Raw genomic sequence first — 14,690 nt, 5'->3', positions numbered from 1 at the left:
AGAGTGAAATTGAAAAGGTGCAAACCCACCTCATTCAGGTGTACCCCATCCTTTAAATAAAAGCACCTACCCGACTCACCCTCGAACTCCACGTGCCTCAAGCCCACACCCCCAATCTTCCTGACAAAACCAGCCACCATTCTGTTAATCTTCCGTCTGGAAGCCTCCAACCTCCCCAAATCCCCAGAACTCCACACCACCCGGCTTTCAATTTCTGACCACACTATGATCAAACCAGGAAAAAGCTGCCGCAACCTCTCCAACCCCCACTTCATCTCATCCACCAATTCCTTCTGGGACATAAAACCCAAATCGTTCCCCCCTAAATGGACTACCAAAATCTGAGGAGGCGAAAACAGCCTGGCATACTCCACCACCTTTCCCACCAATTGCCCCCACTTCATGCCCCTAATTCCAAACCATTTTAGCACAATTCTTTCTCTAGGCATTCCCAGTTGACTGCCGTCTCCCTTCACCGCAGCGGCTTTCCTGGCCCAATAAACATAAGAGTGCCTGATCACCCAGCACCTCACTGGACCTGCAAGAGAAACAAAGCTGTATCAGCTGCCCCCTCCCCAATTATTCCACCATCCCCAGCCTCACGTACCCCCGATACCTGTCAGACTTCCATCTCCCAATCCCTTTAATCACGAGACATCCAGCCCCAACCTCGCCGCCTCAGTCGCCGCCCCTATTCTAAACGAATGGGTCCCGAACACCTTCCCATCCATGCCCAACACTGTCAACGCCTTCCTAAATACCGATAGGAACTGGTACCGGAATATAACCGAACCATCTTCATGGATTAATAGGGGGCCACCCCCAACTGGGCGGAGACTGAGGAAGGAACGAACCACAGCCACTGGGCAACACACACCCCCACCTCGCACAATCTTATCCAGCAACCTCTCCCCACCTGATCCGTCTTGGATCTTCTCAACCACACCTCCACCATACCTTCCTTCACCACCACTTCCTCCACACTAATACCCCTTGTATCCTTCCTGTTCTTCCCTACCAGCTCAGACACTCTGAATGCCCCAAAAAATGCTAACACAAATGCTGCCCTGAACAGTACCTCTTCGAATTTTGAAAAACACAAACCCCCCAAACAACCCGTCACTTTCTCCAACATTGCAAACGTTACTGGCCTCCTAATATCCTTTCGCCCTTTTCTCCTGCAAAGGCCCCTGATTGCCATTCTTACCACAAACACCTTTGTCAGATCCTCCCACCCCAACAACTGAAACAAGAAGGCTAACGCTGCCCCCCTTTTCCTTATCTCTGATGGCGACAGCCTCTCCTCTCCCCACCTTTTTACCCAAGATAACAAAGCTCCCAATCGGTTCTCCTTGTCCCCTGACCAAAGAACGCCTCCTTCCCAATCATACCACTGCTTCCACACTTGGGCGTAAGCCCTCCATGTGGTCGGAGCCAATGCTCCCTGAACCATGCTGATTATTCCAGACCACCCAAGCTCCACAGGTCCCTCGGGCAGACAACACATTCCTCCTCTGCCTCTGGCGCTACCGTCCGGAACCGCTCCCACTGAAAACGGGACAAAGAGTCAGCGATAACATTCAACCTGCCAGGTACATGGACTGCCCTGAAGCAGACATTGCTTCTCAAGCATTCCAGCACAAACACTCTCAATAACTTCACCACTGGCGGCGAATTGGCCGTCAGCCGATTGATAGCCATGACCACCCCCAGATTGTCTGAATGAAAGCTGACCTTCTTGTCCCGCAAAATGTGTGGCCACACCCGCTAGTGCCACCACTAGGGGGAAAAGTTCCAAGAACGTTAAGTTCTTCGTTAGGCCCGCCTCCCCCCAACTGGCTGGCCACGCCTCCGCGCACCACTTACCCTGAAGATAAGCCCCGAACCCATGGGCCCCTGATGAATCCGTGAACAAACACAGGCTGTCCCCCGAATGCCCCTGCTCCTGTATCATCAATCTCCCATTGAACTCTTCCAAAAAAGTTAACCACACCCTCAGATCCTATTTCATCTCCCGAGTCACCCTGATGTGATGCCTTGGCTCTGATACCCCAGCCGTTGCCAAAGAAAGCCGCCGGCAGAATACTCTCCCTATCGGAATAACCCGACAAGCAAAATTGAGCTTCCTCAACAACGACTGCAGCTGCCGCAGTGTAACCTTCTTAGAGGCTGACACCTTCCCCACCACCTCTTTCAGGTCCCACAGTTTGTCCTCCGGGAGCCTGCACTCCATTCGAATGGTATCCAGCTGAATACCCAGAAAGCTCAATGACGTCACCGGGCCCTCTGACTTATCTGCCACCACTGGGATGCCAAATTCCTGCGTCACCTCCCCGAATGCCTCCATCAACTGCTCGCATACACCCAATCCCGCTGCTCCAACAAACAAAAAATCATCTAAGTAGTGAACTAATGACCGTTGTTTCACCACCCATTCCACAAATGTACTGAACTTCTCGAAGTATGAGCAAGAGATGGAGCAACCCATTGGCAGGCACAGATCCACAAAAAACGAGCCCTCGAAGTAGCAACCCAACAAATGGTGACACCTTGGGTGTACCGGCAACAACAGAAATGCTGACTCCACGTCTGCCTTGGCTAACAAAGCCCCAGGGCCCGCCACTCTTACCAACCCCACCGCCTTGTCAAACGAAGCATAGTTCACTGACACCAGTTCCGGATCAATCCCGTCATTAACCGATAACCCTGCCGGGTGCGAGAGATGATGGATCATCCGGAACTGCCCCGCCCCTTTTTTAGGGACCACCCCAAGCGGAGAAATCCGCAAACCTGTTAATGGCGGGCCCTCAAACTGTCCCGCCATCCTCCCCAAGGCCACCTCTTTCCGCAACTTCTCCCTAACCACCGCTGGAAACTCCCTGGCCGATTTCAAGTTACCCCCAAAAACCCAACTTTCCTGTTCCTTAAACGGAATAACAAAACCTGAACTGAAACCCGTCAACAATAACTCCGCATCCCCCGCATGCCCTCTCCTACTGGCGTAATCCCTTAGCCATGGAACCATCCTTTCTACCCTCACCGGGGTCACTGCTCGCATTACCCACTTCTCCTGGCTTAGGCCCCTGCCGGGCCTTCTTGAAGCATTTTGCAAATGAATGGATCCCTCCACACCCTGAGCATTCATGCTTATATTTACAGGATGCCCCGAACCTGCACTGCCCCTCGTTAAACTGAAAGCACAGGCCTTTTCGGATGGCCGTGGACGTGCTCCCACTAGTTCCCCCGCTGCTTGTTCCCTGCCCCCCTGCCTGAAAGGACTCACTCCCTCGCAGGGGTGTCATGATCTCGAGCCAGATGCCCATGTCCCTGTCATCCCACCGCTTCTCTGGCCGAACCGCCATCCGCTGCCGAAACCTCTCATCATAACGCCACCACGCCATCCCCCCATACGTCCTATACGCACTGGCAATTTCATCATAGTAGCAAAACAAAGACGACCCCTGCTCTGGAAATTTCTCACCCACCACACTCGCCAAAATGCAGAATGCTCTTTACCAATTCCCAAACGTTTTAGGTAACTTTCTCCAACGTTTCTTCCTCTCCTCTTCTTCCTTCTTCCCTTTCTCCTTCTCGTCCTCCTTCACCTCCAGCACGTTGTCCAGAGGAAGCACCGAAAGTATCTCCAAAAATTCCCTCTTCCAGATCTTCTCCTTCGTCTCAACGGGCAGATGGATACCCAATGGCCCTATCGAGCATAGGCACGGCCTCCTTATTGCATCCTCCGGTACCTTCAACGTCTCCCCTCCGCTGCTAGCCCCCACACTTCCCTCAGCCACCGTACCACCCGGTGGTGGGGCAACCACTTGCCCTTCACCTCCTTGCTGCACCCATGCCGCCGCTGGTGATCCTCCCGACCCTCTGGCCTTCTCCAAGGTTGCAACCATACTTTTCAACCCCGCTAACAACACCATTCTTTCTCCAGTCAAACCATCATCCACCCTAGGAAGCAGACCAGTCGCCTCACCTGCCGACTGCCCTGCTGTTGCTGGTCATTCTCTCCGTCCCTCGTCTGTGCCTCCTGCTGCTGTCCTCGCACTCCTTTCCTGGCTGGGGCCCTCAGGCCTCCTAGCCGTATCCCCTCTGTCTGCTTCCAGAAGGCGCCTCGCCGGCCCCCTCCTGGCAGGAGATTTACCTCTGCCGTGTCTGCTCCTGTCCCTGGACCTGTCCACTCTGGCCCATGTTGGCGACAGCCCATCCAAACCTCCACTCCTTCTGCTCCATGGAGACCGAGACCTCCTGCGTCCTCTAGACGAATCACGCCTCCTATGGGGAGTACTCTCCCTCCCCGTACCTGGTCCAGATCTTGCAGCCTGTGAGGAAGAGGAGCCAGTTACATGCCTCCCCCTCTGCCCATTAGCCCTCCTCTCCTCCCTCACACTCCCTTCCCCCATCCCTCCCTCCCCTCCCCTTTGTGGGGACAACAATCTCAAAAGCTGCGCCAAAGTAGTCATGTCTCCTACCTGGCCAGCCGTCGCTGCTCCTGACAATGTCCCTTCCAATGGATCTTCTTCCCCACTGAAGTCACCGCTAGCATTCAGTACCAGCGGTGGCTCCGTCCACAGCTCCAGTTGTTCTGCCAAGCCCTCATCCCTGGCTTCGCCAGCCGCCTCTCCCTCGGCCATACTGGCCCTTCCCGCTGTAACAACAACATGACAAGTCAACAAACTGCACCCATATCCCCCCCCCGCTTCCCCTTCCCTTATCCCCCTTTGTAAACCCAGCTTGCCCCCCCCAATCTATCCCCTTTCACTGTGTACCCCATAACAGCACCCCCCCTCCACTTGACCTTATGCTACCCCGCCAACCCCACCAGCCCTTGAGCCCCCCCCAGGGGACCTCTGCTGCTTCCCTATATGCCCCCCCTTTTCCTTTCCTTTTTCTTTCTTTTTTTTTTTTTTTTTTTAATTGTGCTCCCCTTATATATTCACTTCTAACTCATGCAGCTCCCCCCCTTCTAACCTCCCCTGACCCCCCAAACGTCTTGAAGGCTGCCACCCCCCTTAACCCCACTACCTCCTGGCCCCTGCCCCCAAACTGCACAACCAACCCCTGTTTTAGGGCCATCTCCCCCTTTTTCTTCCACACAGCCCCCAAGCTACCTCAGCAGACATCCCTTCCACACTTTAGTATATTGTGGCTCGCTACCACCCTCCCCCCCCCGCGCCTAACTGCTACCACATAGCTCCTCATTATTACTCCTGCCCCTCTCCGCGTAAGCAGGAACCAAGTCTCCCCTCACTCAGCAACCCCCCCCCCCCTTCCGACCACCGCTACCTCCTTATCCCCTCCCACATCCATGCCTGAGCCCGACAACCCCTCCTGCCACCTGCCACTCTGCTGAGCCATCTATCTTCTCAGTCACCCCCCCCCCCCCCGCCTTCCGAACACACTCCGCTTACCCACCCGGCTCCAGACCCATCCTGCCCGGCATCCGCCTCCACCTCCCCAACCTGGCAGTCCCCTTGTCCACCCCCGGTACCTGCTATGGCTCTCCTTGCACCTGACCGGCAACTCCGCCGCCTGCCTCTCGTTGCGCTAGGCCCCTGCTGCTGACGCCGGTCTGTGACGTCATAAACCGCTCCCGCTCTAGGCCTCAGCCCTGTCCTGGGCCTGGCCGTAGTTCCTGCTCCTGCCTCCTGCCGCTCTCCCTCAGATGCCCCACCGCTAGGCCCGGCACTCCCTCTCCTATGCCTAGCGGTGCTCAGCTCCGGACTCAGGCGCTCTGGCGGCCTAGACCTCCTGGTCAGCCGTTCGCTCCTCCTGCCTGCTGCTTCCCCAGAAATGGGTCTCGCCTCCTCTGGACTAGTGGCTGCCTCTCCAGCCGTCAGCAACCGCTCCTGGATCCAGCTGACCCCTCTGCGTCTGGCCACCTCCACCAGCTCAGCTAACAAGGCCTCCATTGCAGGTAAGCAGGACAAGATGCTCCCACCGTGCTGCTCCTGTAAAAGTGACTGTTCCTACTTCCTGTTCTAGTCTCTTAAACCCCCCTCCTAGCTCAGCCCCTTGCCCTCTAATTCACCCCATGCCCTGCTTCCTAGTGGGGTCATTTAACCCTTTCTGCCATTCTTTCTTCCAGGGTTATTCCTTTCTCCTTCATGGAATATTAAGCTGGTGTTAAGGGTTTTGCAGACTTCTCCTTTTGAACCTATGCATAAATTGGACATTAAACTACTTTCTTGGAAAGTGTTATTTCTTTGGCTATTTCTTCTGCTAGAAGACTTTCTGAATTATCTGTTCTTTCTTGTGAACCTCCTTATCTGATTATTCATCAGTTTAAGGCTATTTTTCGAACGTCTTAATTTTTTGCTTACGGTGATTTTTCAGATAACATGAGCAGAGAGATTGATGTTCTTTCGTTGTGTCCTAATCCTTAGAATGCTTCTTTGCATTACTTGGATTTTGTTAGGGTATTGATATATTTCGATGATGCTACTAAGGATTTTAGACAAACTTCCAGTTTGTTTGTTTCTTTTCTGGCCCTATGAAGGTTCAGAAGGCTTCACCTGTTTCTTTAGCCCTTTTTTAAAAATTTTGATTCACAAAGCTTATTTGGAGGCAGATCAGCCTCCACTGCAGCAGATTACTGCTCATTCTACAAAGTCCGTTGCAACTTCTTGAGCTTTCAAGCATGAGGCTTTAGTTGATCAAATTTGCATGGTAGCTACTTGGTCTTCTTTAATTAATAATAATAATTTAATTTCTCAGTGAAAAAATATGTTTTTTTAAATCCCTACCTTTTTGTTATTACTCGTGGAATCCACAGCTTGGGTATTAGTTCCCAAGCTGTGGATTCTCACACCACCTGTATGAAAGGAAACATAATTTATGCTTACTTGATAAATTAATTTCTTCCATGGTAGCGAGAGTCCAAGAGACCCCACCCTTGTGTTTTTTTTTCTGCTCATTTTATGGCTCTTATTCCATTTTCTTACCTCACTTGCTTGGCTATACATTAGACGTAGGTATATGTGAGGAGGGAGGGGTTTATATAGCTCTTGGGGTTTGGGTAGGGTGACCATATTGCCGCTTTAAAAAGGGACACATATGAAAAATAAATGTCAGGGTTCTTATAAAAAAACATTTATTTAAACAGCCCTGAAAACAACCCTGACATATGTATTTTTCCTATGTGTCCATTTTTAAAATGGTAGTATGGTCACTCTAGGTTTGGGACTCTTTTCCTCTTCCTAGTGGTAGAGAAGAGTAATTATTAAGAGTAAGGGATCATGGACTCTCACCAAACGCAGACCTATTAATTTTATTTGCATAAATTCAAATGTGCAAAGTGAGAAAAATAATACATTTTATAATTTGATTTTTAATTATTCATTTTTATTTAACAATATATTTACAAAACCCTAACTTTTGGGTAGGTGAACTGATGCTACAGTATATGTTTGATATATTTAGGAAATAATGACTCATGTGCTGCTATTTACCATGCATTGCGTAGAAAAAGAAATAATGGCTTGTTTTTTATTTTTTTTATTTCATAAGATGTGATGATTTTCTTAACTAAAGTTATTTTCTAAAACTTTCTTCATCTGAGAAAAAAAAAAGATATAATTTGTGTGGGTACCTCAAAAAAAAGTTAAAATGTATGTGTAAATACAACAAGTGCCAAACAGCTAGAAACAATGTGCTCTATTTACTGGGTCTTGGACCTACAGCTGGACATTGTGGCTTGCAAAATCATACACTGTCCTCGTTTAGCATTGTACAAGCATTTCGCAAGTAATGCTTGTGCAAGGCCATCCTCTTTTTGCTGGTGGCCAGACAGGAGCTGTCAATAATCCCGATCATATAGAGTAGGGATTATTTCAATCTGCCAACTTTTAGGTGGTGGACAGGTTAAGGAGTGGGGGTCTTAAAACTACTACTACTACTTAACTATCATTTCAGGTGAGTCTGAAATGATGGGCCTCCGAAGCAGCAATAGCTGCTTGGTAAATGGAGCCCAATGTCTCAGCTTTTAATGGATATGTATCATAGAAATGTCCAGTAGAGGATCCCATAAACTCTGTTCGTACTAAAATACAAACCCCATGACGAGGGTGACTTCCTTGCTGGTCCCTGCCTGGGATTGAACGAGGGACTCCAAGTTCAAAGTCCAGTTTTCTTTGTCTGTGCCACTGGAGGATGTTTACTTGCAGGGGTTTATGGGGGAATAAAATGATCAGTAAGTGTGTCTCTCAGCTCCACCCTCTCAGAATGCCAGCTAATTAGGGAAGTGCTCTAATCAGGGAATTTGACTACACATTGAACAACCTATGCCTTTTCTCATTCCTTTGGCATTGAAGTATGTCCTGCTCCTGCTTGCTGCTGGAATTCCTGCTAGTGACATTGCCTAAATTTGGATACTTGCTGCCTGCTTTTGAACCTTGGACTCAGGGCTGTTTCTAGAGATTTTGGCTCCCAGGGCGAAATTCCAAAAATTGCCACCCCCCCCCCCACACACACACATACATTCTAAAGTGAAACCTTTCTTTATCTTGTTATGTCTCTTTTTCACACACATCATATTACACCACACACACTGTACACACCACACACACACACACAATACCAAACATACAATAACACACACAACACACAATACCACACACACACACTGTACACACCATACACACAATACCACACACACACACTGTACACACCACACACACAATACCACAAACACACACTGTACACACCATACACACAATACCACACACACACACTTTACACACCACACACACAATACCACACACACACACTGTACACACCACACACACAATACCACACACACACTGTACACACCACACACACTGTACACACCACACACACAATACCACACACACTGTACACACCATACACACAATACCACACACACACACTGTACACACCACACACACAATACCACACACACACACACTGTACACACCATACACACAATACCACACACACACACTGTACACACCATACATACAATACCACACACACACTGTACACACCACACACACAATACCACACACACACCATACACACCACACAATACCACTAAATACCACACACACACACCACACACACAATACCACACACACACACCGTACACACCACACAATGCCACACACACACATACCGTGACCATACACAACACACAATTTTCCCTCAAATTATTTTTTGGTATGTTATTGTCTAATTAAATATAAATATCTACAAGTTTTATTTCTATATACTCTATCTGGTGCAGCAAAAGTTCAAATATTTTTTTAGCCTTCAGTATATTTTCCCATCAGTTAAACTGATTAGGGCATCAAATGTAGTCAGTGATCCAAGATCCACATTTTTTTCAAGCTAGATTTCATGATTGTACCATAATGTATAAACTAACCATGGCAACTGAAAATGAGTATAGAATATATGAAAGAGTATTATTGTATTAGCTTTTTGCCTGCTTTCAGCCATCAGATACTGACATTATATATAGCAGCTTTGCTAGCCAGTTAACTTTAAGGGGGGGATTAAACCACACAATTCAGATAGAGCATGTCCTTTTAAGTCACTTTTAAATTCATATCTATTATTAAATGTAATTGTTCTCTTGCCATCCTTTGTTGCAAAGCATATATAAATATCCTAAGCAGCAATGCACTACTGGAAACTAGCTGGCAATTGGTTGATACACACATATGCCTTTGGTCATTGGCTCCGTCACCAGATGTATCCAGCTAGTTCCCAGAAGTGCATTACTCCTCTGGAGTTGACTTTAGCTATGTGTTTAAAAATATTTGCAGTTAATTAAATGCAAAAAGCAGTGCAAAAATAACATGCTGTAACATATAGTGTTTTTATTTGCAATTTTGTCTTTTTAAAAAGCCAGATCAGAGGAGATAAAATAGATGTACTGAAAGGGGTATGTCTTTGGAATGCAAAACACAAAAATATGTTGTTTTTCCCCCAACTTTGTCCTTTTTATTAGCAAGAAAAAGTTTATCAATTTCGATCTAGTTATCTATCATTTATAGTTTCAAACAAATGAATATTAATGACACTAAAATATTCATAAAGAAATAAAAGTATAATTAAACAGGAATAGATTAGCTGCAGTGCTCTCACCACTAGGGGCCACCATCCTGACGGCTCCTTGTGCTTTACAGAAGGGAAGGTAAATCCACACTTGCCGATTCTAGCACCAACCTCCTACACTCAGTTGGAGGGTCTGTTGTAGCTGTGCCCCTGCGGTACCAGAGATGGGGAAGTGATTTTGTGGCACAGGAAGGGACCTGCAATAAAGTATCTGTCCTCAGCGCACCATGATGCTCCAGTTTTCAACCAGGAAAGAGAAAATTGTCATCCAGCTGTGCAAGGTGGGTGGGTAAGCCTCTTAGCGGGAATAATACCTCAACCACACCTCTCACTTGTCTGTGGGGCATGTTGGGATATGTAGCCAGCAGAATAGATACCGGAGGATTCTTTCTACTACTCATCCCAACCGCTGCCTGTAGATTACTAATGTGACACACATAACACAACTTAATCTATAGGCAGCAATTGGGATAAGTAGAAAGAATCCTCCAGTATCTATTCTGCTGACTCCAGGATCAGGGCTTGTAGCCTGTGCTTTTGCTCCCGCTCATTTAGAATCCAGCTAATGCTGGGGACGAGCCCCGCACTGAGCCTGCTCACATGAACAGGGTGGGTGAAGGAACCCGGACCAAAGACAGCAATAAAGGGAAAGACAGGGTTGGATCATTTCTTCGTAAACAAAATATTGTGCGAGTCACTCAAAGCACCTGCGCTAAGTAGTGCAAAATATCTGCTGACTGACACAAAATTTAAACACTCAAAATGTAAAAACCTTAGGCTTAGAGTAGAGGGAACTCTGCTTGTGGTTAAGGCATGGTCGGCCCCCCAGCAAACATGTGGGCCCCTGACCACAGTCACCCACCCCCTAATGGCGGCCCTTGTGCTGTGAGCCGGGAGGGTAACTTACCTAATAGACTTAGCAGACTAGCAGTTAGCAAGCCAAGCAACTCTCTCTCTGATGTGCAGATCTGACAGTCTGATCGTGGATAAAAGCTATTACTTCAGCTTGGACTTTCCCTTTTGCAGTTTCCATGCATCAGTACCATATTGCCTGCTGTGCCTATTTGTTTCTCCTGTCTCCAGCACTTTGCTGCTGCTTGCCGCTTGCATTCCACACATTGGGGCATATTTATCAAGCTCCGAACGGAGCTCGCCAGAAACAGCAGTTATGAAGCAGCGGTCACAAAGACCGATCGGGTTGATTGACACCCCCCTGTTTGGCCGCGTGTCTGCAGGGGGCGGCGTTGCACCAGCAGCTCTTGTGAGCTACTGGTGCAATGCTGAATATGGCGAGCACTGTCGGATCAGGTCCGACAGACCTTGATAAATAGAGGCCATTGTATTTTCTTTGATAAGCCCAGAAGCTATCATTCCCTTTGCTTTGCCAAGGAGCAGCATTTACTTTGCTTTGCACAGAAGCTGGCATTACCTTTTCTTTGCCCAGGAGCAGCATTGCCTTTGTTCAGCCCAGAAGTGAGTACTACAGTCCTTGGCCCTCAAGTGGGCCTTTCAGTACTTGGCTTTTGTCTGTCTGAACTTGCACATGAACATCAGCTATACTGGTTTGCACAGTTTCCTTCTGTTAACTCTTGCTTGAACCTGTTTCCCAGCATAAACTATTTCAGGACATTACTTGCAATTTGCCTGTGTAACTTTCTCCTAATAAACAGGACTGTTGTATATATTTGAGTCTCCAGTCTATTGCCAAGCAATCTGCCAAGTTCCCTACTAACTCTGCCATAGAGCTCCACTCTGTTAAAGAGGCCAGAATTATGACAAGAGGAAACTTGGACATTCTTTGTATGGTCAATTATCAGCATAATGCACAATAAGTTAATATCAGACATATGAGATTTCCTGCTTTACCACATGAATTAACCAACAGGAGATCAGTAGACCATTGCTACCTCACCCTGGTAACAATCTATGATGAAATACTTGGCTTAAAGGAAAGTAAATTCCCTGTAATTGCAAGTTATTTCTATTTGTGCTACTATAGAATAACATATCAGACAAGTCTTAGGGGCCAATTTATCAAGTGTCTGGCGGACATGATCCGCTGTAGTGATCATGTCCGCCAGACATTGATAAATGTCGACAGCATACGCTGTCAGCATTTATCATTGCACAAGCAGTTCTGGTGAACTGCTTGTGCAATGCCGCCCCCTGAAATTTGTGGCCAATCAGCCGATAGCAGGGGGTGTAAATCAACCCGATCGTATGAGATCGGGCGTATTGATGTCTGCCGCCTCAGAGGAGGCGTACGAGTTAAGTAGCAGCGGTCTTAAGACCGCTGCTTCTTAACTCCTGTTTCCGGCGAGCCTGAAGGTTCGTGCGGAAACAGATGTATTTGGCCCCATTTGGGCGATAATAAATCTGCCCCATTGTTTTTTGAACAAATTAAAATCCTTTTTTACTGCAATTAGTTTTCGATAGCCAAACTCCACCCAGCATTTGCTTTATTTGGAGCAGCCAATCTTTGCTTTAGACTGCAGACAACAAAGCTAGCCCCTGTTGTAAAGTTAGTAAAAATGTATTTTTTTGCAAAAGCTATCAGTTAAAGCCAATTACAAGACAGATATATAGCTGGGTTATAGCCTTGAGAAGTCAGCAGGTGCCTTTCAAGGTCTGAGGTTTAGAAATGGCTTTTTTTCAGAGCTAAATTACTTTAAAAGAGAGGAAAATAAATAATGAAAATATATTGCACAGTTCTTTCATTATAAATAACTAAACATTTTATATAAAATCTCAAGCTGATTACTGTCCCTTTAAGCAAATGTGTAATAAGATAGTGAGAACATTATAGTGTCCACTTTTGTAGTGTATAGTCCATTTTTATTAATATATCTGGCTTCAAGCATTCTTTTAGCTCTTTGTTTTTGGTTTGTTTTTGGGTATAGTAAGCAATATTTGTGCTGCAAGTTGCATTAATGATTTATTTTTAGTCAAAAAAGCAAACAAACCTCCAATGCTTTAAAATACAGCCAATGATTACTCAACTAAAAGGAAGTGCCTAGAGAGAGAAAAAAAGGGAAGATCTGACTATTACAGATTAATACTAGGAGTGCATAGTATACTTTGTTTATTATTGGTATAGTAGTATAGTAGGTTATGTAATGTACAATACTGATAATTCCTTTTTACACCATGCATCCATGTGTGTCATATAGATAACATTGTGCTCACTCCCCTGAAGTTATGCATGAGTCAGCACTAATTAGCTAATTCAAGTTTGTAAATAGCGCTGAGATAAGGGGGCAGTCTGCAGTTGCTTAGATACAAGGTAATCACAGAGGTAAAAAGTGTATTAATATAACAGTGTATTGTTTATGCAAAACTGGGGAATGTGTAGTAAAGGGATTATCTAGGTTATGAAACAATACAAATTTTCAAGTAGACTATCCCTTTAAAGCATTTTATTAATGCACTATTGCTTGTTTTAACTGTGTGATTAACTACTTTAAATAGTTTAAACACATGGTTAAAGTCAGCCTCAAGCAGAAGTACACTACTGGAACCTAGTTCAACACATCTGGTAAGACAAAGACAAGAGGCATATGTATGTAGCCGCAAATCACCAGATATGTGATGCACTGCTGCTCCTGCGTCTTCCTAGGTATGTTTTTAAACATGGAATACAAAGAGAACAAAGTTAATTTGATAAATAAATTGAAAAGTGTCTTGTAATTTCTTTCTCTATCTGAGCCATGAAAGTTTAATTTTGAAGTTCATGCACAACATTGAGGTTGATTCCAATCTTTTGTTTCACTTTATGGCTTTCAATCATAACAAACCCCAAAATGAGTTAATGGGGTTAATTGAGTCCATGGGCCGGATTTAACAAGCAGCGGAAGCAGCTTTATCCGCATGTAGTTTCAGGCTTGCTGGAAACATAAGTTGAGAAGCAGCGGTCAAAAGACCGCTGCTCCTTAGCTTGTCCTTCACCTTTTAGGTGGTAGACTGCAATCATCCCGATCTGACCTCTGCTAGTAGCAGATTGGCCGCGAATGTGCAGGGGAGGCATTGCACAAGCATTTCACCAGAAATTCTTGTGCAATGTTAAATGCCGACAGTGTATGCTGTCGGCATTTAGCGATGCCGGGCAGACATGATTCACTACAGCAAATCATGTCCACCCGGCATATGATAAATTGACCCCATAGAGTGTGTTTTACAGTTGGATGGAACAGTGTTTCTGATAAGTGCAAACTACCCATGTATGTTAAATTATGTTTTTAATCTTTAATAAAAAAAAAAAAATAATAATATATATATATATATATATAAATATATATATATATATATATATATATATATATATATATATATATATACACACACACATATACACATGTATGTATGTGCAGAAAATTAATTTTGATAAAAGAGAAGTGGCCAAAACGTATCTATCTCATTTTCTAAGCAGTTCTCATACTGTAAATCGTCAAACTGCAAACGAGGTGCAAGCTATTGGCAGAAATCCAAACTTAGCTATACAGAACAAGGTCTGTATTTGCCCAATTTTTATGAGGTTATACTGTAAATACTGTTAATCATAATTTTAAAAAAACTATTTTTGGGACTTTTGTTTTCTGTAAAAA

Source organism: Bombina bombina, chromosome 6 (genome assembly GCF_027579735.1).
Source record: "Bombina bombina isolate aBomBom1 chromosome 6, aBomBom1.pri, whole genome shotgun sequence".
In the NCBI taxonomy this organism is placed as follows: domain Eukaryota; kingdom Metazoa; phylum Chordata; class Amphibia; order Anura; family Bombinatoridae; genus Bombina; species Bombina bombina.
Note: the sequence above shows the minus strand (reverse complement) of the source record.